The 24630-nt window shown below is 42.3% G+C and overlaps 4 non-coding genes across 4 annotated transcripts in view; all 4 read right to left on the reverse strand.

Annotated features, from left to right (window-relative positions):
- TRNAS-AGA (transfer RNA serine (anticodon AGA)) overlaps positions 1-55 on the reverse strand; it is an 82-nt gene extending 27 nt beyond the window's left edge. The window contains exon 1 of the tRNA in view: positions 1-55. This exon is cut by the window's left edge and continues 27 nt beyond it. This is a non-coding gene — a tRNA (tRNA-Ser).
- A 14691-nt stretch (positions 56-14746) lies between these two features.
- On the reverse strand, positions 14747-14828 carry TRNAS-AGA (transfer RNA serine (anticodon AGA)). The gene has a single exon. It is a non-coding gene; the product is annotated as a tRNA-Ser (tRNA).
- A 5431-nt stretch (positions 14829-20259) lies between these two features.
- Positions 20260-20331, reverse strand: TRNAH-GUG (transfer RNA histidin (anticodon GUG)). The gene has a single exon. It is a non-coding gene; the product is annotated as a tRNA-His (tRNA).
- A 2870-nt stretch (positions 20332-23201) lies between these two features.
- On the reverse strand, positions 23202-23273 carry TRNAH-GUG (transfer RNA histidin (anticodon GUG)). Its single transcript has one exon. It is a non-coding gene; the product is annotated as a tRNA-His (tRNA).
- Positions 23274-24630: the final 1357 nt, after the last annotated feature.

Raw genomic sequence — 24630 nt, forward strand, 5'->3', positions numbered from 1 at the left:
GGGGAGACCCTAATGGATTTCTAGTCCATCGCCTTAACCACTCGGCCACAACAACTGACTGTAAGTCTTGTGCACATAATCTGTATGCAAGTTTTCAAGGTGTCCCACAGCAAATTCCTGATATTCTGCAATGCACTTTTTAAAAATGTTTTTTTCAGCAGGCACATTCTCTCCTAAAAACAAAAATTGCATGCGTATATCTCTAGTTTGGAATACCATAGGCTTGCATGCATACTCTCATGGGTCACTCAAGTTTTTTGGACCCTATTGCACTCTTATTTCGTGCTGCTTTTAGTATATGGCCCATATTAGAGAAGTCTACCATCTTTGAGTATTTGAGGCTCCTTTGTAAGTGCTTTATATTTTTTCCTTGAAGAGCTATATAATAAAGGGGTCCGGGAAAGATTGCATTTAAAGAAGATAAAAGAAGGCCCACTTGTCTCACCAAATGCTGTAGAGAAACCTGATGTTTTACTCATGTTATCCTTAGTTCGTTTTTGTTAGACCTTGCATTCTTAAGGTGGTCCCAACCCCACCTTATTGCTTTTCACCTCCGCATTTTGCTGTATCTTTTTGTTGGCCTTAGGACTCTAATCACTTTATCGCTAATAATCAGTGCTGAAGTGCACGTGCTTCTTCCCTAATCATCTGTATAATTGGAGTATACCTGACTGACAGATTTAATTTACTTGAAAGCCCCTTGTAAAGTGGTATACCATATACCCAGGTACTGATTGTGCCGCCCAAAGAAATAGCATTTCAAACCTGTCTCAAGCCTGCTACTGCAGTGCCTGTGCTGCAGTGTACTGCCACTTCGACTTGGCATTTAAAACTACTTGCCAAGCCTTAAACTCCAATTTTATTACATATCAGTAACCCCTAAGGTAGGCCCTAGGTAGTCCTAGGGGCATCATGCTATGTAAGTAAAAGGTAAGACATGTACTGTGGTAGTTTGTATGTCCTAGTAGTATCAAACAGTCTATTACATTTTTCACTACTGTGAGGTCTGCCCTCTCATAGGTTAGCATTGGGTATTCCCTTATACTTTTTGGGGGGGGTAATTCCATATCAGAGAGGAGAAGCTTTATTTATTTATTGATAAATCCTATCTACTGGTGAGGTTGGATTTAATCTTACTATTGTATAAATGCCATTTTTAGAGAGTGAGCATTTCTCTGCACTTACTGCTCTATTTGCATCAAAACCTGTCTTCAATTGACGTCTGAATTGGGCTGCGAGACAGCTACATATGTGCATTCCCTGTAGACAGCCACAACACAGGTCACTCAACTGCAACTGCATTCATCTGCATTCTGATTGGCCTGGGGGAGAGCTCCGCTCCCCTTACCGCAAATATGTTCAAGAACGATAATTTATGTCAGTAAGTACAGTATACCTACATCTTATAATCATGTGTTTTTAAATAATTTGTCGTTAGATCGTTTAAATATTGAAAAGGATCTGTTTTTAATAGACATTTTACAAAAACAACTGGTACATTTGGGAATTCTGTAAAGGAAAAACCCAACTGCCGTGACATCGCCAACCACAATGCCGTGACTCGGATTCGAACCGAGGTTGCTGCGGCCACAACGGAGAGTACTAACCACTATACGATCACGGCGAGCTACTTGGGCTCAATAACGTACAGTGACATGAAGAAATTATAATTCGGAACACTCAGGGCTACTCCTGTGATAGGCTGAATGTGTTCATTGCTTCCTCATTCCTTATACAAAGGCTTTATCTCCTCAGTGGTTGATAGGCTGAAACCGTTTCCTGGCCGCCTGCTTGTGAAATGGCAGGAGTCAAAGATCACACATACACTGGTGGGCCTGTGATGGGACACCAATGTAGAGAAACACACCTGGCGCAGATATTCTATTCTGTTTATTAGACCTGCATCTCCCCTGTACCTCCTCAAGCCATCTGTATGTGAAACAAGAAAGAGTTAAGGAACGGTCCATCCACACTTTTATTGGGAGGATGCTGTCGTGAGCTCCTCCCAGCTAATCACACAAACAGCAGTAAAGCAAGATAACTACACAGTTAGGGGGGACTGCATGGTTAGGTTTTTGAGGAATTATTGAAACTGACCTCAGTGACCCATAATCAGAGCTGTGGCTAATGACTGCATGCCTAATTATGATGAAGCAAGCACCATGGCTCGTAGGGGCCCCACAACACACTTTTCTTAGCTCATTGAATTAAAGTATAAACTTCTGCCATGTGTGAGTGGTAAAGGCTTGTTAATTTTGTTGCTTTTCAAATTCACGTCTGACAACAAGACGAAGGAACATTGGGGCATCAGACGCTTTGGAAAGTAGCCACCAACCGCAGAGAAAGAGAGAAAGAGGGAAAAGACAGTATGAGGTGTGAAGAAAACAGCAGCAGGTACAAGGAGCTCAAATCCGATTAATGGCGCCTAAATATAGCACTAAAGGAACAGTTACAAATCTAAGAAAAGGGAAAGAAAAGACTAGGAAAAAACACAGAAAGAGCTTGTAGATGAAATTCTCTTCCAGGAACAGCAGGTTAAGAGAAATTACACAGGGAGCAGTTAAGCTTGTAACACGGGGGAGAATAGAAAAGAAAATGCAGTTTTATGAAGTGTGTTTGCCTAATCCAGCTAGCACTTTTATTTTATTTCTCTATTTGCTTCTTTTATTGGTAAAGTAAGTTTCAAGTGCATGCACAGGTATGACCGAGAGAGCCAGGGTATAATAATTTGAAGCGTTTGCACCAGCGCTAATGAAGGACGAGAGTTATAGCAAAGATATGAAAGGGGGTGCGATAATAAATATGTGATATGGCAATAGTGACACCAAAATAAGCCACCTATTTATAAAACTGACATGGAAGAAATACTAAAGGTTAACTTCTGAAATTGTAGCCGATGTTAAAAAGATTCTCGTGTCGGCAGGATTCGAACCTGCACGGGGAGACCCCAATGGATTTCTAGTCCATCGCCTTAACCACTTGGCCACAACAACTGACTGTAAGGCATGTGCACATAATCTGTATGCAAGTTTTCAAAGTGTCCCACAGCAAATTCCTGATATTCTGCACTTTTTAAAAATAATGTTTTTTTCAGCAGGCACATTCTCTCTTAAAAACAAAAATTGCATGCGTATATCTCTAGTTTGGAATACCATAGGCTTGCATGCATACTCTCATGGGTCACTCAAGTTTTTTGGACCCTATTGCACTCTGTTTTCGTGCTGCTTTTAGTATATGGCCCATATTACAGAAGTCTCCCATCTTTGAGTATTTGAGGCTCCTTTGTAAGTGCTTTATATTTTTTCCTTGAAGAGCTATATAATAAAGGGGTCCAGGAAAGATTGCATTTATGGAAGATAAAAGAAGGCCCACTTGTCTCACCAAATGCTGTAGAGAAACCTGATGTTTTACTCATGTTATCCTTAGTTCGTTTTTGTTAGACCTTGCATTCTTAAGGTGGTCCCAACCCCACCTAATTGCTTTTCACCTCCGCATTTTGCTGTATCTTTTTGTTGGCCTTAGGACTCTGATCACTTTATCGCTACTAATCAGTGCTGAAGTGCACGTGCTTCTTCCCTAATCATGTGTATAATTGGAGTATACCTGACTGACAGATTTAATTTACTTGAAAGCCCCTTGTAAAGTGGTATACCATATACCCAGGGACTGATTGTGCCGCCCAAAGAAATAGCATTTCAAACCTGCCTCAAGCCTGCTACTGCAGTGCCTGTGCTGCAGTGTACTGCCACTTCGACTTGGCATTTAAAACTACTTGCCAAGCCTTAAACTCCAATTTTATTACATATCAGTAACCCCTAAGGTAGGCCCTAGGTAGTCCTAGGGGCATCATGCTATGTAAGTAAAAGGTAAGACATGTACTGTGGTAGTTTGTATGTCCTAGTAGTATCAAACAGTCTATTACATTTTTCACTACTGTGAGGTCTGCCCCTCTCATAGGTTAGCATTGGGTATTCCCTTATACTTTTTAGGGGGTAATTCCATATCAGAGAGGAGGAGCTTTATTTATTTATTGATAAATCCTATCTACTGGTGAGGTTGGATTTAATCTTACTATTGTATAAATGCCATTTTTAGAGAGTGAGCATTTCTCTGCACTTACTGCTCTATTTGCATGAAAACCTGTCTTCAATTGATGTCTGGATTGGGCTGCGAGACAGCTACATATGTGCATTCCCTGTAGACAGCCACAACACAGGTCACTCAACTGCAACTGCATTCATCTGCATTCTGATTGGCCTGGGGGAGAGCTCCGCTCCCCTTACCGCAAATATGTTCAAGAACGATAATTTATGTCATTAAGTACAGTATACCTACATCTTATAATCATGTGTGTTTAAATAATTTGTCGTTAGATCGTTTAAATATTGAAAAGGATCTGTTTTTAATAGACATTTTACAAAAACAACTGGTACATTTGGGAATTCTGTAAAGGAAAAACCCAACTGCCGTGACATTGCCAACCACAATGCCGTGACTCGGATTCGAACCGAGGTTGCTGCGGCCACAACGCAGAGTACTAACCACCATACAATCACGGCGAGCTACTTGGGCTCAATAACGTACAGTGACATGAAGAAATTATAATTCGGAACACTCAGGGCTACTCCTGTGATAGGCTGAATGTGTTCATTGCTTCCTCATTCCTTATACAAAGGCTTTATCTCCTCAGTGGTTGATAGGCTGAAACCGTTTCCTGGCCGCCTGCTTGTGAACTGGCAGGAGTCAAAGATCACACATACACTGGTGGGCCTGTGATGGGACACCAATGCAGAGAAAGACACCTGGCGCAGATATTCTATTCTGTTTATTAGACCTGCATCTCCCCTGTACCTCCTCAAGCCATCTGTATGTGAAGCAAGAAAGAGTTAAGGAACGGTCCATCTACACTTTTATTGGGAGGATGCTGCCGTGAGCTCCTCCCAGCTAATCACACAAACAGCAGTAAAGCAAGATAACTACACAGTTAGGGGGGACTGCATGGTTAGGTTTTTGAGGAATTATTGAAACTGACCTCAGTGACCCATAATCAGAGCTGTGGCTAATGACTGCATGCCTAATTATGATGAAGCAAGCACCATGGCTCGTAGGGGCCCCACAACACACTTTTCTTAGCTCATTGAATTAAAGTATAAACTTCTGCCATGTGTGAGTGCTAAAGGCTTGTTAATTTTGTTGCTTTTCAAGTTCACGTCTGACAACAAGACGAAGGAACATTGGGGCATCAGACGCTTTGGAAAGTAGCCACCAACCGCAGAGAAAGAGAGAAAGATGGAAAAGACAGTATGAGGTGTGGAGAAAACAGCAGCAGGTACAAGGAGCTCAAATGAGATTAATGGCGCCTAAATAGAGCACGTAAAGGAACAGTTACAAATCTAAGAAAAGGGAAAGAAACGACTAGGAAAAAACACAGAAAGAGCTTGTAGATGAAATTCTCTTCCAGGAACAGCAGGTTAAGAGAAATTACACAGGGAGCAGTTAAGCTTGTAACACGGGGGAGAATAGAAAAGAAAATGCAGTTTTATGAAGTGTGTTTGCCTAATCCAGCTAGCACTTTTATTTTATTTCTCTATTTGCTTCTTTTATTGGTAAAGTAAGTTTCAAGTGCATGCACAGGTATGACCGAGAGAGCCAGGGTATAATAATTTGAAGCGTTTGCACCAGCGCTAATGAAGGACGAGAGTTATAGCAAAGATATGAAAGGGGGAGCGATAATAAATATGTGATATGGCAATAGTGACACCAAAATAAGCCACCTATTTATAAAACTGACATGGAAGAAATACTAAAGGTTAACTTCTGAAATTGTAGCCGATGTTAAAAAGATTCTCGTTGTCGGCAGGATTCGAACCTGCACAGGGAGACCCCAATGGATTTCTAGTCCATCGCCTTAACCACTTGGCCACAACAACTGACTGTAAGGCGTGTGCACATAATCTGTATGCAAGTTTTCAAGGTGTCCCACAGCAAATTCCTGATATTCTGCAATGCACTTTTTAAAAATAATGTTTTTTTCAGCAGGCACATTCTCTCCTAAAAACAAAAATTGCATGCGTATATCTCTAGTTTGGAATACCATAGGCTTGCATGCATACTCTCATGGGTCACTCAAGTTTTTTGGACCCTATTGCACTCTGTTTCCTTGCTGCTTTTAGTATATGGCCCATATTACAGAAGTCTACCATCTTTGAGTATTTGAGGCTCCTTTGTAAGTGCTTTATATTTTTTCCTTGAAGAGCTATATAATAAAGGGGTCAGGGAAAGATTGCATTTATGGAAGATAAAAGAAGGCCCACTTGTCTCACAAAATGCTGTAGAGAAACCTGATGTTTTACTCTCCCCCGTCTACAATTCCTCCCTCCCCTTCCCTTCCCTTTTCCCCTCCTCCCCCCGCTGCACCTCGGCTGAATCAGTCCAGTCCTAGCGGCAGAGATCCCCTCTCACAACTTTATCTCAATACTCGTTCCCTTCCCAAACATCAATTAGACATATTCCAACTCTTAGAAGGAGGTCTCATTGACATCTTGCTCCTTACGGAAACTTGGTTAAACGCTGACTCTTACCCAGATATCTTGGCCGCCATTCCTGCGGGTTACTATATCCTCCATTCTAATAGAAACTCCGGCAGATCTGGCGGCGGAGTTGCCGCCATTATTCGCTCTCACCTACAATTCATTACCCTCACCACTCCACTCATAGCCAATACGGACATTCTTACATTGAAATTTACCTCTCCCAACTCCTCATTTATCTGCATATTAGTTTATCGCCCCCCCGGTCAACATGCCCCTTTTCCCATCCCTATTTAGCAATATGATTTCGCAAATAGCCATCAACTCTGCTAGGGTTTTAGTGGTAGGCGACTTTAATTATTGTCCATCAGACCCCCAAGAATCTTCCCTCTCCCGTGAGTTCACTGACTCATTGCTTGGCCTAAACTTCTCCAAACATATTTCTGTTGCCACACACAATAAAGGCCATATATTAGACCAGATCTGGTCCACCAACTCTGACATTTCCCCTCTCTTGGTCTATCCCTGTCCCTGGTCCGATCATTTTTTCATTTCCTTTTCCTTACACCTATTTCTGTCTACTTGCCTTCCGGTCCCCCATAATTTTCAGGCCCGAAACTGGAAACATGCTGACATTCCTCATTTTCACTCGATCCTTGCCTCAACATCTCTTCCTGACTATTCTGATTTGAATTCACAAGCAACTTCTTTCGATCAGTGGCTGTCCTCTGCCTGTGACGTCGTTGCCCCCATCAAAACTGTTAAGTCTAAACGTCCCCACGACGCTCAGCGCTGGTTCACTTCTACTCTGAAGGCGGACAAACTTCGCCTTAGACAGGCTGAGCGCCGTTGGCGGCGTAATTATGACCCTTTACTCAAAATCAGTTACATTGATCTACTAAAAACGTATAAAAAATCGATCATTTCGGCCAAACTCTCCTATTTTTCTCAGAAGGTCTTGACCTCGGCATCCAAGACCAAAGAAATTTTTTCTATTGTAGCTGAGCTTTCCCTTCCTGACCGGGTCACTCCCCAGCCCCTACCTTCTCAAGCCCTGTGCAATTCTCTCAATTCTTTTTTTTCTGACAAGATTTCCGCGATCAAAAACAATATTCCCTCTACTACTCTGTCCCACGATTCTGTTCTCCCTTCCTCGAATCCCCATTCTTTCTCTAAATTTCCCCCTATCTCCTTGGACATTTTTCTTTCACTATTTCAGACTGTGAGCTCTGGCTCGCCTAATGATTGCTGTCCTACGTCTATTCTAAGAGCTGCCTTTGTGGCCTGTCCCGGCCCCCCTCTTGATCTCTTAAATAAATCTCTCTTGTCAGGCTCTGTCCCCAATGCTTTTAAAAGCGCTGTGGTGGTCCCCATTCTAAAAAAACCTGGTCTTGACCCTACCACGTTGGCAAACTATCGTCCCATCTCCCTCCTCCCCTACCTGGGAAAGGTCTTGGAGACTTATGTCACCCGCTGCCTCAGTGCCTTCATCGAGGAAACACACTTCCTCGATGACCGGCAGGCCGGTTTTAGACCTGCTCATTCCACTGAGGCAGTGGTGGTGGCAGTTATGGACACGCTGAAACAGGGAGCTGACAAGAACTTGGCCCAGGCCCTCGTACTCTTAGACCTTTCAGCCGCATTTGACACGGTCGACCATGGAATCCTGGTCGACCGTGTCAGAAATGCTGGCATCTCTGGCCTGGCCCTGTCATGGGTGGTATCCTTTCTCCATTCCCGCTCTCAATCTGTTCGCCTTTCCTCTTTCTCTGCCCCTCTATCTTCTCTTTCCTGTGGTGTCCCCCAGGGTTCTGCTTTGTCCCCGCTTTTGTTTAATCTTTATATGCAGCCCCTTCTTGTCTCTCTTCGTCAGTTTTCAGTTACTGCTTTCAATTACGCAGACGATCTGCAGCTTATTTTTCCTATCAATTCTTCTCCTTCTTCTTGTTCCAATTTTCAAAATGCCATGCTCTTTATCTATGAGTGGATGAACCTTAGCCAATTAAAGCTCAATCCAAGCAAAACGGAGCTGGTGGTGACCGGCGGTCCTCTCACTCCCTGGTCTCCCAACTTTGGCCTACCGCTCTGGGTTCCCCTCCTTGTCCAGTGAACACCGTGAAGAGCTTGGGGGTTACCATTTCTAGTGACCTCTCGATGCGGCCACACATCAACACCGTCACTTCGGCCTGTTTTTTCCATCTCCGCCGAATCGGGAAGATTCGCAGGTTTTTTTCCCAAGAGGCCCTTATTCTTGTTATCCTCGCCCTCATCACCTCACGTCTAGACTATGCCATCTGTCTATACTTGGGGGTTCCTGCCTGTCACCTTTCCCGACTCCAACTGGTTCAGAACCAGGCAGCCAGGCTAATCTTTCTGCAAACTAAACATCAGCATGTCACCCCTCTGCTGAAGATTCTACACTGGCTCCCAGTTGCGCAATGGTGTGTTTTTAAAATGGCCTGTACCATTTTTAAATCCCTGTTTACCTGTGCCTCTGCCTTTATCTCCTCTTGTTTGCACGCCTATGTTCCTCCCCGTCACCTCAGATCTTCGGCTCATAATCTTCTGATCACTCCCAGGTTCAACCGTAAAAACACATGGAGGCGCTTGTTTCTCTTCTCTTGCTCCCGCTACCTGGAACTCCCTCCCTCTTGTTATTCGTCTGTCCACCGACTATTGTTGTTTTCGCAGTTCTTTGAAAACCCACCTGTTCCGTCTGGCGTACGGTTACCTGCTCTGACCCTGAATGTTCTTCTCCCGCCTGGTCTTGAGCGCCAAGAAACCAATTGGTGTATGTGCGCGGTACCAAATCTCTTTTAATAATAATAATAATAATAATAATGTTATCCTTAGTTCGTTTTTGTTAGTCCTTGCATTCTTAAGGTGGTCCCAACCCCACCTTATGGCTTTTCACCTCTGCATTTTGCTGTATCTTTTTGTTGGCCTTAGGACTCTGATCACTTTATCGCTACTAATCAGTGCTGAAGTGCACGTGCTTCTTCCCTAATCATGTGTATAATTGGAGTATACCTGACTGACAGATTTAATTTACTTGAAAGCCCCTTGTAAAGTGGTATACCATATACCCAGGGACTGATTGTGCCGCCCAAAGAAATAGCATTTCAAACCTGTCTCAAGCCTGCTACTGCAGTGCCTGTGCTGCAGTGTACTGCCACTTCGACTTGGCATTTAAAACTACTTGCCAAGCCTTAAACTCCAATTTTATTACATATCAGTAACCCCTAAGGTAGGCCCTAGGTAGTCCTAGGGGCATCATGCTATGTAAGTAAAAGGTAAGACATGTACTGTGGTAGTTTGTATGTCCTAGTAGTATCAAACAGTCTATTACATTTTTCACTACTGTGAGGTCTGCCCCTCTCATAGGTTAGCATTGGGTATTCCCTTATACTTTTTTGGGGGTAATTCCATATCAGAGAGGAGAAGCTTTATTTATTTATTGATAAATCCTATCTACTGGTAAGGTTGGATTTAATCTTACTATTGTATAAATGCCATTTTTAGAGAGTGAGCATTTCTCTGCACTTACTGCTCTATTTGCATTGAAACCTGTCTTCAATTGACGTCTGGATTGGGCTGCGAGACAGCTACATATGTGCATTCCCTGTAGACAGCCACAACACAGGTCACTCAACTGCAACTGCATTCATCTGCATTCTGATAGGCCTGGGGGAGAGCTCCGCTGCCCTTACCGCAAATATGTTCAAGAACGATAATTTATGTCAGTAAGTACAGTATACCTACATCTTATAATCATGTGTGTTTAAATAATTTGTCGTTAGATCGTTTAAATATTGAAAAGGATCTGTTTTTAATAGACATTTTACAAAAACAACTGGTACATTTGGGAATTCTGTAAAGGAAAAACCCAACTGCCGTGACATTGCCAAACACAATGCCGTGACTCGTATTCGAACCGAGGTTGCTGCGGCCACAACGCAGAGTACTAACCACTATATGATCACGGCGAGCTACTTGGGCTCAATAACATACAGTGACATGAAGAAATTATAATTCGGAACACTCAGGGCTACTCCTGTGATAGGCTGAATGTGTTCATTGCTTCCTCATTCCTTATACAAAGGCTTTATCTCCTCAGTGGTTGATAGGCTGAAACCGTTTCCTGGCCGCCTGCTTGTGAACTGGCAGGAGTCAAAGATCACACATACACTGGTGGGCCTGTGATGGGACACCAATGCTGAGAAACGCACCTGGCGCTGATATTCTATTCTGTTTATTAGACCTGCATCTCCCCTGTACCTCCTCAAGCCATCTGTATGTGAAGCAAGAAAGAGTTAAGGAACGGTCCATCTACACTTTTATTGGGAGGATGCTGCCGTGAGCTCCTCCCAGCTAATCACACAAACAGCAGTAAAGCAAGATAACTACACAATTAGGAGGGACTGCATGGTTAGGGTTTTGAGGAATTATTGAAACTGACCTCAGTGACCCATAATCAGAGCTGTGGCTAATGACTGCATGCCTAATTATGATGAAGCAAGCACCATGGCTCGTAGGGGCCCCACAACACACTTTTCTTAGCTCATTGAATTAAAGTATAAACTTCTGCCATGTGTGAGTGGTAAAGGCTTGTTAATTTTGTTGCTTTTCAAATTCACGTCTGACAACAAGAGGAAGGAACATTGGGGCATCAGACGCTTTGGAAAGCAGCCACCAACCGCAGAGAAAGAGAGAAAGAGGGAAAAGGCAGTATGAGGTGTGGAGAAAACAGCAGCAGGTACAAGGAGCTCAAATGAGATTAATGGCGCCTAAATAGAGCACGTAAAGGAACAGTTACAAATCTAAGAAAAGGGAAAGAAAAGACTAGGAAAAACACAGAAAGAGCTTGTAGATGAAATTCTCTTCCAGGAACAGCAGGTTAAGAGAAATTACACAGGGAGCAGTTAAGCTTGTAACACGGGGGAGAATAGAAAAGAAAATGCATTTTTATGAAGTGTGTTTGCCTAATCCAGCTAGCACTTTTATTTTATTTCTCTATTTGCTTCTTTTATTGGTAAAGTAAGTTTCAAGTGCATGCACAGGTATGACCGAGAGAGCCAGGGTATAATAATTTGCAGCGTTTGCACCAGCGCTAATGAAGGACGAGAGTTATAGCAAAGATATGAAAGGGGGAGCGATAATAAATATGTGATATGGCAATAGTGACACCAAAATAAGCCACCTATTTATAAAACTGACATGGAAGAAATACTAAAGGTTAACTTCTGAAATTGTAGCCGATGTTAAAAAGATTTTCGTTGTCGGCAGGACTCGAACCTGCGCGGGGAGACCCCATTGGATTTCTAGTCCATCGCCTTAACCACTCTGCCACAACAACTGACTGTGAGGCGTTTGCACATAATCTATATGCAAGTTTTCAAGGTGTCCCACAGCAAATTCCTGATATTCTGCAATGCACTTTTTAAAAATAATGGTTTTTTTCAGCAGGCACATTCTCTCCTAAAAACAAAAATTGCATGCGTATATCTCTAGTTTGGAATGCCATAGGCTTGCATGCATACTCTCATGAGTCACTCAAGTTTTTTGGACCCTATTGCACTCTGTTTTCGTGCTGCTTTTAGTATATGGCCCATATTACAGAAGTCTACCATCTTTGAGTATTTGAGGCTCCTTTGTAAGTGCTTTATATTTTTTCCTTGAAGAGCTATATAATAAAGGGGTCCGGGAAAGATTGCATTTATGGAAGATAAAAGAAGGCCCACTTGTTTCACCAAATGCTGTAGAGAAACCTGATGTTTTACTCATGTTATCCTTAGTTCGTTTTTGTTAGACCTTGCATTCTTAAGGTGGTCCCAACCCCACCTTATTGCTTTTCACCTCCGCATTTTGCTGTATCTTTTTGTTGGCCTTAGGACTCTGATCACTTTATCGCTACTAATCAGTGCTGAAGTGCACGTGCTTCTTCCCTAATCATGTGTATAATTGGAGTATACCTGACAGACAGATTTAATTTACTTGAAAGCCCCTTGTAAAGTGGTATACCATATACCCAGGGACTGATTGTGCCGCCCAAAGAAATAGCATTTCAAACCTGTCTCAAGCCTGCTACTGCAGTGCCTGTGCTGCAGTGTACTGCCACTTCGACTTGGCATTTAAAACTACTTGCCAAGCCTTAAACTCCAATTTTATTACATATCAGTAACCCCTAAGGTAGGCCCTAGGTAGTCCTAGGGGCATCATGCTATGTAAGTAAAAGGTAAGACATGTACTGTGGTAGTTTGTATGTCCTAGTAGTATCAAACAGTCTATTACATTTTTCACTACTGTGAGGTCTGCCCTTCTCATAGGTTAGCATTGGGTATTCCCTTATACTTTTTGGGGGGTAATTCCATATCAGAGAGGAGAAGCTTTATTTATTTATTGATAAATCCTATCTACTGGTGAGGTTGGATTTAATCTTACTATTGTATAAATGCCATTTTTAGAGAGTGAGCATTTCTCTGCACTTACTGCTCTATTTGCATGAAAACCTGTCTTCAATTGACGTCTGGATTGGGCTGCGAGACAGCTACATATGTGCATTCCCTGTAGACAGCCACAACACAGGTCACTCAACTGCAACTGCATTCATCTGCATTCTGATTGGCCTGGGGGAGAGCTCCGCTCCCCTTACCGCAAATATGTTCAAGAACGATAATTTATGTCAGTAAGTACAGTATACCTACATCTTATAATCATGTGTGTTTAAATAATTTGTCGTTAGATCGTTTAAATATTGAAAATGATCTGTTTTTAATAGACATTTTACAAAAACAACTGGTACATTTGGGAATTCTGTAAAGGAAAAACCCAACTGCCGTGACATTGCCAACCACAATGCCGTGACTCGGATTCAAACCGAGGTTGCTGCGGCCACAACGCAGAGTACTAACCACTATACGATCACGGCGAGCTACTTGGCCTCAATAACGTACAGTGACATGAAGAAATTATAATTCAGAACACTCAGGGCTACTCCTGTGATAGGCTGAATGTGTTCATTGCTTCCTCATTCCTTATACAAAGGCTTTATCTCCTCAGTGGTTGATAGGCTGAAACCGTTTCCTGGCCGCCTGCTTGTGAACTGGCAGGAGTCAAAGATCACACATACACTGGTGGGCCTGTGATGGGACACCAATGCAGAGAAACACACCTGGCGCAGATATTCTATTCTGTTTATTCGACCTGCATCTCTCCTGTACCTCCTCAAGCCATCTGTATGTGAAGCAAGAAAGAGTTAAGGAACGGTCCATCTACACTTTTATTGGGAGGATGCTGCCGTGAGCTCCTCCCAGCTAATCACACAAACAGCAGTAAAGCAAGGTAACTACACAGATAGGGGGGACTGCATGGTTAGGTTTTTGAGGAATTATTGAAACTGACCTCAGTGACCCATAATCAGAGCTGTGGCTAATGACTGCATGCCTAATTATGATGAAGCAAGCACCATGGCTCGTAGGGGCCCCACAACACACTTTTCTTAGCTCATTGAATTAAAGTATAAACTTCTGCCATGTGTGAGTGGTAAAGGCTTGTTAATTTTGTTTCTTTTCAAATTCACGTCTGACAACAAGACGAAGGAACATTGGGGCATCAGACGCTTTGGAAAGTAGCCACCAACCGCAGAGAAAGAGAGAAAGAGGGGAAAGGCAGTATGAGGTGTGGAGAAAACAGCAGCAGGTACAAGGAGCTCAGATGAGATTAATGGCGCCTAAATAGAGCACGTAAAGGAACAGTTACAAATCTAAGAAAAGGGAAAGAAAAGACTAGGAAAAACACAGAAAGAGCTTGTAGATGAAATTCTCTTCAAGGAACAGCAGGTTAAGAGAAATTACACAGGGAGCAGTTAAGCTTGTAACACGGGGGAGAATAGAAAAGAAAATGCGGTTTTATGAAGTGTGTTTGCCTAATCCAGCTAGCACTTTTATTTTATTTCTCTATTTGCTTCTTTTATTGGTAAAGTAAGTTTCAAGTGCATGCACAGGTATGACCGAGAGAGCCAGGGTATAATAATTTGAAGCGTTTGCACCAGCGCTAATGAAGGACGAGAGTTATAGCAAAGATATGAAAGGGGGAGCGATAATAAATATGTGATATGGCAATAGTGACACCAAAATAAGCCACCTATTTATAAAACTGACATGGAAGAAATACTAAAGGTTAACTTCTGAAATTGTAGCCGATGTTAAAAAGATTTTCGTTGTCGGCAGGACTCGAACCTGCGCGGGGAGACCCCAATGGATTTCTAGTCCATCGCCTTAACCACTCTGCCACAACAACTGACTGTGAGGTGTTTGCACATAATCTATATGCAAGTTTTCAAGGTGTCCCACAGCAAATTCCTGATATTCTGCAATGCACTTTTTAAAAATAATGTTTTTTTTCAGCAGGCACATTCTCTCCTAAAAACAAAAATTGCATGCGTATATCTCTAGTTTGGAATACCATAGGCTTGCATGCATACTCTCATGAGTCACTCAAGTTTTTTGGACCCTATTGCACTCTGTTTTCGTGCTGCTTTTAGTATATGGCCCATATTACAGAAGTCTACCATCTTTGAGTATTTGAGGCTCCTTTGTAAGTGCTTTATATTTTTTCCTTGAAGAGCTATATAATAAAGGGGTCCGGGAAAGATTGCATTTATGGAAGATAAAAGAAGGCCTACTTGTTTCACCAAATGCTGTAGAGAAAGCTGATGTTTTACTCATGTTATCCTTAGTTCGTTTTTGTTAGACCTTGCATTCTTAAGGTGGTCCCAACCCCACCTTATTGCTTTTCACCTCCGCATTTTGCTGTATCTTTTTGTTTGCCTTAGGACTCTGATCACTTTATCGCTACTAATCAGTGCTGAAGTGCACGTGCTTCTTCTTTAATCATGTGTATAATTGGAGTATACCTGAATGACAGATTTAATTTACTTGAAAGCCCCTTGTAAAGTGGTATACCATATACCCAGGGACTGATTGTGCCGCCCAAAGAAATAGCATTTCAAACCTGTCTCAAGCCTGCTACTGCAGTGCCTGTGCTGCAGTGTACTGCCACTTCGACTTGGCATTTAAAACTACTTGCCAAGCCTTAAACTCCAATTTTATTACATATCAGTAACCCCTAAGGTAGGCCCTAGGTAGTCCTAGGGGCATCATGCTATGTAAGTAAAAGGTAAGACATGTACTGTGGTAGTTTGTATGTCCTAGTAGTATCAAACAGTCTATTACATTTTTCACTACTGTGAGGTCTGCCCCTCTCATAGGTTAGCATTGGGTATTCCCTTATACTTTTTGGGGGGTAATTCCATATCAGAGAGGAGAAGCTTTATTTATTTATTGATAAATCCTATCTACTGGTGAGGTTATATTTAATCTTACTATTGTATAAATGCCATTTTTAGAGAGTGAGCATTTCTCTGCACTTACTGCTCTATTTGCATGAAAACCTGTCTTCAATTGACATCTGGATTGGGCTGCGAGACAGCTACATATGTGCATTCCCTGTAGACAGCCACAACACAGGTCACTCAACTGCAACTGCATTCATCTGCATTCTGATTGGCCTGGGGGAGAGCTCCGCTCCCCGTACCGCAAATATGTTCAAGAATGATAATTTATGTCAGTAAGTACAGTATACCTACATCTTATAATCATGTGTGTTTAAATAATTTGTCGTTAGATCGTTTAAATATTGAAAAGGATCTGTTTTTAATAGACATTTTACAAAAACAACTGGTACATTTGGGAATTCTGTAAAGGAAATACCCAACTGCTGTGACATTGCCAACCACAATGCCATGACTCGGATTCGAACCGAGGTTGCTGCGGCCACAACGCAGAGTACTAACCACTATACGATCACGTCGAGCTACTTGGGCTCAATAACGTACAGTGACATGAAGAAATTATAATTCGGAACACTCAGGGCTACTCCTGTGATAGGCTGAATGTGTACATTGCTTCCTCATTCCTTATACAAAGGCTTTATCTCCTCAGTGGTTGATAGGCTGAAACCGTTTCCTGGCCGCCTGCTTGTGAACTGGCAGGAGTCAAAGATCACACATACACTGGTGGGCCTGTGATGGGACACCAATGCAGAGAAACACACCTGGCACAGATATTCTATTCTGTTTATTCGACCTGCATCTCTCCTGTACCTCTACAAGCCATCTGTATGTGAAGCAAGAAAGAGTTAAGGAACGGTCCATCTACACTTTTATTTGGAGGATGCTGCCGTGAGCTCCTCCCAGCTAATCACACAAACAGCAGTAAAGCAAGGTAACTACACAGTTAGGGGGGACTGCATGGTTAGGTTTTTGAGGAATTATTGAAACTGACCTCAGTGACCCATAATCAGAGCTGTGGCTAATGACTGCATGCCTAATTATGATGAAGCAAGCACCATGGCTCGTAGGGGCCCCACAACACACTTTTCTTAGCTCATTGAATTAAAGTATAAACTTCTGCCATGTGTGAGTGGTAAAGGCTTGTTAATTTTGTTGCTTTTCAAATTCACGTCTGACAACAAGACAAAGGAACATTGGGGCATCAGACGCTTTGGAAAGTAGCCACCAACCGCAGAGAAAGAGAGAAAGAGGGGAAAGACAGTATGAGGTGTGGAGAAAACAGAAGCAGGTACAAGGAGCTCAAATGAGATTAATGGCGCCTAAATAGAGCACGTAAAGGAACAGTTACAAATCTAAGAAAAGGGAAAGAAAAGACTAGGAAAAAACACAGAAAGAGCTTGTAGATGAAATTCTCTTCCAGGAACAGCAGGTTAAGAGAAATTACACAGGGAGCAGTTAAGCTTGTAACACGGGGGAGAATAGAAAAGAAAATGCAGTTTTATGAAGTGTGTTTGCCTAATCCAGCTAGCACTTTTATTTTATTTCTCTATTTGCTTCTTTTATTGGTAAAGTAAGTTTCAAGTGCATGCACAGGTATGACCGAGAGAGCCAGGGTATATTAATTTGAAGCGTTTGCACCAGCGCTAATGAAGGACGAGAGTTATAGCAAAGATATGAAAGGGGGAGCGATAATAAATATGTGATATGGCAATAGTGACACCAAAATAAGCCACCTATTTATGAAAACTGACATGGAAGAAATACTAAAGGTTAACTTCTGAAATGGTAGCCGATGTTAAAAAGATTCTCGTTGTCGGCAGGACTCGAACCTGCGCGGGGAGACCCCAATGGATTTCTAGTCCATCGCCTTAACCACTCTGCCCCAACAACTGACTGTGAGGCGGGTGCACATAATCTGTATGCAAGTTTTCAAGGTGTTCCACAGCAAATTCCTGATATTCTGCAATGCACTTTTTAAAAATAATGTTTTTTTCAGCAGGCACATTCTCTCCTAAAAACAAAAATTGCATGCGTATCTCTCTAGTTTGGAATACCATAGGCTTGCATGCATACTCTCATGAGTCACTCAAGTTTTTTGGACCCTATTGCACTCTGTTTTCGTGCTGCTTTTAGTATATGGCCCATATTACAGAAGTCTACCATCTTTGAGTATTTGAGGCTCCTTTGTAAGTGCTTTATATTTTTTCGTTGAAGAGCTATATAATAAAGGGGTCTGGGAAATATTGCATTTATGGAAGATAAAAGAAGGCCCACTTGTCTCACCAAATGCTGTAGAGAAACCTGATGTTTTACTCATGTTATCCTTAGTTCGTTTTTGTTAGACCTTGCATTCTTAAGGTGGTCCCAACCCCACCTTATTGCTTTTCACCTCCGCATTTTGCTGTATCTTTTTGTTGGCCTTACTACTCTGATCACTTTATCGCTACTAATCAGTGCTGAAGTGCATGTGCTTCTTCCCTAATAATGTATATAATTGGAGTATACATGACTGACAGATTTAATTTACTTGAAAGCCCCTTGTAAAGTGGTATACCATATACCCAGGGACTGATTGTGCCGCCCAAAGAAATAGCATTTCAAACCTGTCTCAAGCCTGCTACTGCAGTGCCTGTGCTGCAGTGTACTGCCACTTCGACTTGGCATTTAAAACTACTTGCCAAGCCTTAAACTCCAATTTTATTACATATCAGTAACCCCTAAGGTAGGTCCTAGGTAGTCCTAGGGGCATCATGCTATGTAAGTAAAAGGTAAGACATGTACTGTGGTAGTTTGTATGTCCTAGTAGTATCAAACAGTCTATTACATTTTTCACTACTGTGAGGTCTGCCCTAAGCATGGGCGGAAAATCCGTTTCGCTCGCGGATTTTGCGGATTTTCGGTAAATTCGCAATCCGCGAGATCCGCGAATCTCCCGCAAAATCCGCAAATCCGCGAGCAGCGGATTTTATGGCTTGCTCTCACTGTTCGCGTGAGTTCGCGGCTTGCCAGTAAAACTTCGCACCCCACGAGTAAGTGCTAAATTGCAGAAATACGATCTTAGCAAAACTGAAACTACTTACCAGGTTCAAAAGTTCAGGCTCATCATTAGTAGCCATTTCCTGTAGCGCTTCCTGAGGGGCCCCTCCAGAGTTCAGTTGCCAGTTGCAACTATTATGTGACCCTGCTCTGAACCTCAGAATAGTTACACATATGCCACAAAGGGAGACAAGCAGGAGCCAGGCTGGAAGTTAAAATCTATTAATCAGCCCCTAATTCATTATTGTCAGTTGGGGCAGGGCAGGTGTTGTAACTAATTTTGCAACAATGAAAGCACGTAGCAAGTGCAAAAGATCACTAATCAGGCAGCACTAAGGAAGCAGGTGCCAGCTAAAAAAATATTCTGTGACACATTAATCAGCCCCAAATTAATTCAGGTCACTTGAGGCAGGGAAGGTGTGCTTTGCTTTGCTGAAAATAATGTACACTGGACAACCAGAGGGTGTGGTGATGAAACAGAGGGTGGCATGGGTGGGCCAGAGGGTGGCATGAGTAGTCAGAGAGTGGCAGTGGTGACAGAGAGTGGCAGTGATGAAGAAGAGTGTCCCAAACAGGCTGGACACGTAGAAACAACAAGTTCGCAAAACTTGCGACCCGACAGGTAAGTTCGCAAATTGCGAAATTGTAAAAACCCTCGCGAACTGGCAGAAACACGCGAGAACACAAAAAAAAAAAACCCGCAAATTCGCGGAAATTCGCGGATTTTGCGGATTGCGAGTTCGCAAATCCGCAAAATTCGCGAACGCGAGATTCGCAAAATTCGCCCATGCTTAGTCTGCCCCTCCCATAGGTTAGCATTGGGTATTCCCTTATACTTTTGGGGGGGTTATTCCATATCAGAGAGGAGAAGCTTTATTTATTTATTGATAAATCCTATCTACTGGTGAGGTTGGATTTAATCTTACTATTGTATGAATGCCATTTTTAGAGAGTGAGCATTTCTCTGCACTTACTGCTCTATTTGCATGAAAACCTGTCTTCAATTGACGTCTGGATTGGGCTGCGAGACAGCTACATATGTGCATTCCCTGTAGACAGCCACAACACAGGTCACTCAACTGCAACTGCATTCATCTGCATTCTGATTGGCCTGGGGGGGAGCTCCGCTACCCTTACCGCAAATATGTTCAAGAACGATAATTTATGTCAGTAAGTACAGTATACCTACATCTTATAATCATGCGTGTTTAAATAAATTGTCGTTAGATCGTTTAAATGTTGAAAAGGATCTGTTTTTAATAGACATTTTACAAAAACAACTGGTACATTTGGGAATTCTGTAAAGGAAAAACCCAACTGCCGTGACATTGCCAACCAAAATGCCGTGACTCGGATTCGAACCGAGGTTGCTGCGGCCACAACGCAGAGTACTAACCACTATACGATCACGGCGAGCTACTTGGGCTCAATAACGTACAGTGACATGAAGAAATTATAATTCGGAACACTAAGGGCTACTCCTGTGATAGGCTGAATGTGTTCATTGCTTCCTCATTCCTTATACAAAGGCTTTATGTCCTCAGTGGTTGATAGGCTAAAACCGTTTCCTGGCCGCCTGCTTGTGAACTGGCAGGAGTCAAAGATCACACATACACTGGTGGGCCTGTGATGGGACACCAATGCAGAGAAACACACCTGGCGCAGATATTCTATTCTGTTTATTCGACCTGCATCTCTCCTGTACCTCCTCAAGCCATCTGTATGTGAAGCAAGAAAGAGTTAAGGAACGGTCCATCTACACTTTTATTGGGAGGATGCTGCCGTGAGCTCTTCCCAGCTAATCACACAAACAGCAGTAAAGCAAGGTAACTACACAGTTAGGGGGGACTGCATGGTTAGGTTTTTGAGGAATTATTGAAACTGACCTCAGTGACCCATAATCAGAGCTGTGGCTAATGACTGCATGCCTAATTATGATGAAGCAAGCACCATGGCTCGTAGGGGCCCCACAACACACTTTTCTTAGCTCATTGAATTAAAGTATAAACTTCTGCCATGTGTGAGTGGTAAAGGCTTGTTAATTTTGTTTCTTTTCAAATTCACGTCTGACAACAAGACGAAGGAACATTGGGGCATCAGACGCTTTGGAAAGTAGCCACCAACCACAGAGAAAGAGAGAAAGAGGGGAAAGGCAGTATGAGGTGTGGAGAAAACAGCAGCAGGTACAAGGAGCTCAAATGAGATTAATGGCGCCTAAATAGAGCACGTAAAGGAACAGTTACAAATCTAAGAAAAGGGAAAGAAAAGACTAGGAAAAAATACAGAAAGAGCTTGTAGATGAAATTCTCTTCCAGGAACAGCAGGTTAAGAGAAATTACACAGGGAGCAGTTAAGCTTGTAACACGGGGGAGAATAGAAAAGAAAATGCAGTTTTATGAAGTGTGTTTGCCTAATCCTGCTAGCACTTTTATTTTATTTCTCTATTTGCTTCTTTTATTGGTAAAGTAAGTTTCAAGTGCATGCACAGGTATGACCGAGAGAGCCAGGGTATAATAATTTGAAGCGTTTGCACCAGTGCTAATGAAGGACGAGAATTATAGCAAATATATGAAAGGGGGAGCGATAATAAATATGCGATATGGCAATAGTGACACCAAAATAAGCCACCTATTTATAAAACTGACATGGAAGAAATACTAAAGGTTAACTTCTGAAATTGTAGCCGATGTTAAAAATATTCTCGTTGTCGGCAGGACTCGAACCTGTGCAGGGAGACCCCAATGGATTTCTAGTCCATCGCCTTAACCACTCTGCCACAACAACTGACTGTGAGGCGTGTGCACATAATCTGTATGCAAGTTTTCAAGGTGTCCCACAGCAAATTCCTGATATTCTGCAATGCACTTTTTAAAAATAATGTTTTTTTCAGCAGGCACATTCTCTCCTAAAAACAAACATTGCATGCGTATATCTCTAGTTTGGAATACCATAGGCTTGCATGCATACTCTCATGGGTCACTCAAGTTTTTTGGACCCTATTGCACTCTGTTTTCGTGCTGCTTTTAGTATATGGCCCATATTACAGAAGTCTACCATCTTTGAGTAGTTGAGGCTCCTTTGTAAGTGCTTTATATTTTTTCGTTGAAGAGCTATATAATAAAGGGGTCCGGGAAATATTGCATTTATGGAAGATAAAAGAAGGCCCACTTGTCTCACCAAATGCTGTAGAGAAACCTGATGTTTTACTCATGTTATCCTTAGTTCGTTTTTGTTAGACCTTGCATTCTTAAGGTGGTCCCAACCCCACCTTATTGCTTTTCTCCTCCGCATTTTGCTGTATCTTTTTGTTGGCCTTAGGACTCTGATCACTTTATCGCTACTAATCAGTGCTGAAGTGCACGTGCTTCTTCCCTAATCATGTGTATAATTGGAGTATACCTGACTGACAGATTTAATTTACTTGAAAGCCCCTTGTAAAGTGTTATACCATATACCCAGGGACTGATTGTGCCGCCCAAAGAAATAGCATTTCAAACCTGTCTCAAGCCTGCTACTGCAGTGCCTGTGCTGCAGTGTACTGCCACTTCGACTTGGCATTTAAAACTACTTGCCAAGCCTTAAACATCAATTTTATTACATATCAGTAACCCCTAAGGTAGGTCCTAGGTAGTCCTAGGGGCATCATGCTATGTAAGTAAAAGGTAAGACATGTACTGTGGTAGTTTGTATGTCCTAGTAGTATCAAACAGTCTATTACATTTTTCACTACTGTGAGGTCTGCCCCTCCCATAGGTTAGCATTGGGTATTCCCTTATACTTTTGGGGGGGTAATTCCATATCAGAGAGGAGAAGCTTTATTTATTTATTGATAAATCCTATCTACTGGTGAGGTTGGATTTAATCTTACTATTGTATGAATGCCATTTTTAGAGAGTGAGCATTTCTCTGCACTTACTGCTCTATTTGCATGAAAACCTGTCTTCAATTGACGTCTGGATTGGGCTGCGAGACAGCTACATATGTGCATTCCCTGTAGACAGCCACAACACAGGTCACTCAACTGCAACTGCATTCATCTGCATTCTGATTGGCCTGGGGGAGAGCTCCGCTCCCCTTACCGCAAATATGTTCAAGAACGATAATTTATGTCAGTAAGTACAGTATACCTACATCTTATAATCATGCGTGTTTAAATAATTTGTCGTTAGATCGTTTAAATGTTGAAAAGGATCTGTTTTTAATAGACATTTTACAAAAACAACTGGTACATTTGGGAATTCTGTAAAGGAAAAACCCAACTGCCGTGACATTGCCAACCAAAATGCCGTGACTCGGATTCGAACCGAGGTTGCTGCGGCCACAACGCAGAGTACTAACCACTATACGATCACGGCGAGCTACTTGGGCTCAATAACGTACAGTGACATGAAGAAATTATAATTCGGAACACTCAGGGCTACTCCTGTGATAGGCTGAATGTGTTCATTGCTTCCTCATTCCTTATACAAAGGCTTTATGTCCTCAGTGGTTGATAGGCTGAAACCGTTTCCTGGCCGCCTGCTTGTGAACTGGCAGGAGTCAAAGATCACACATACACTGGTGGGCCTGTGATGGGACACCAATGCAGAGAAACACACCTGGCGCGGATATTCTATTCTGTTTATTCGACCTGCATCTCTTCTGTACCTCCTCAAGCCATCTGTATGTGAAGCAAGAAAGAGTTAAGGAACGGTCCATCTACACTTTTATTGGGAGGATGCAGCCGTGAGCTCCTCCCAGCTAATCACACAAACAGCAGTAAAGCAAGGTAACTACACAGTTAGGGGGGACTGCATGGTTAGGTTTTTGAGGAATTATTGAAACTGACCTCAGTGACCCATAATCAGAGCTGTGGCTAATGACTGCATGCCTAATTATGATGAAGCAAGCACCATGGCTCATAGGGGCCCCACAACACACTTTTCTTAGCTCATTGAATTAAAGTATAAACTTCTGCCATGTGTGAGTGGTAAAGGCTTGTTAATTTTGTTTCTTTTCAAATTCACGTCTGACAACAAGACGAAGGAACATTGGGGCATCAGACGCTTTGGAAAGTAGCCACCAACCACAGAGAAAGAGAGAAAGAGGGGAAAGGCAGTATGAGGTGTGGAGAAAACAGCAGCAGGTACAAGGAGCTCAAATGAGATTAATGGCGCCTAAATAGAGCACGTAAAGGAACAGTTACAAATCTAAGAAAAGGGAAAGAAAAGACTAGGAAAAAATACAGAAAGAGCTTGTAGATGAAATTCTCTTCCAGGAACAGCAGGTTAAGAGAAATTACACAGGGAGCAGTTAAGCTTGTAACACGGGGGAGAATAGAAAAGAAAATGCAGTTTTATGAATGTGTTTGCCTAATCCAGCTAGCACTTTTATTTTATTTCTCTATTTGCTTCTTTTATTGGTAAAGTAAGTTTCAAGTGCATGCACAGGTATGACCGAGAGAGCCAGGGTATAATAATTTGAAGCGTTTGCACCAGTGCTAATGAAGGACGAGAGTTATAGCAAAGATATGAAAGGGGGAGCGATAATAAATATGCGATATGGCAATAGTGACACCAAAATAAGCCACCTATTTATAAAACTGACATGGAAGAAATACTAAAGGTTAACTTCTGAAATTGTAGCCGATGTTAAAAATATTCTCGTTGTCGGCAGGACTCGAACCTGCGCAGGGAGACCCCAATGGATTTCTAGTCCATCGCCTTAACCACT

Source organism: Lissotriton vulgaris, chromosome 1_1 (assembly GCF_964263255.1).
Source record: "Lissotriton vulgaris chromosome 1_1, aLisVul1.2, whole genome shotgun sequence".
Classification (NCBI taxonomy): Eukaryota; Metazoa; Chordata; class Amphibia; order Caudata; family Salamandridae; genus Lissotriton; species Lissotriton vulgaris.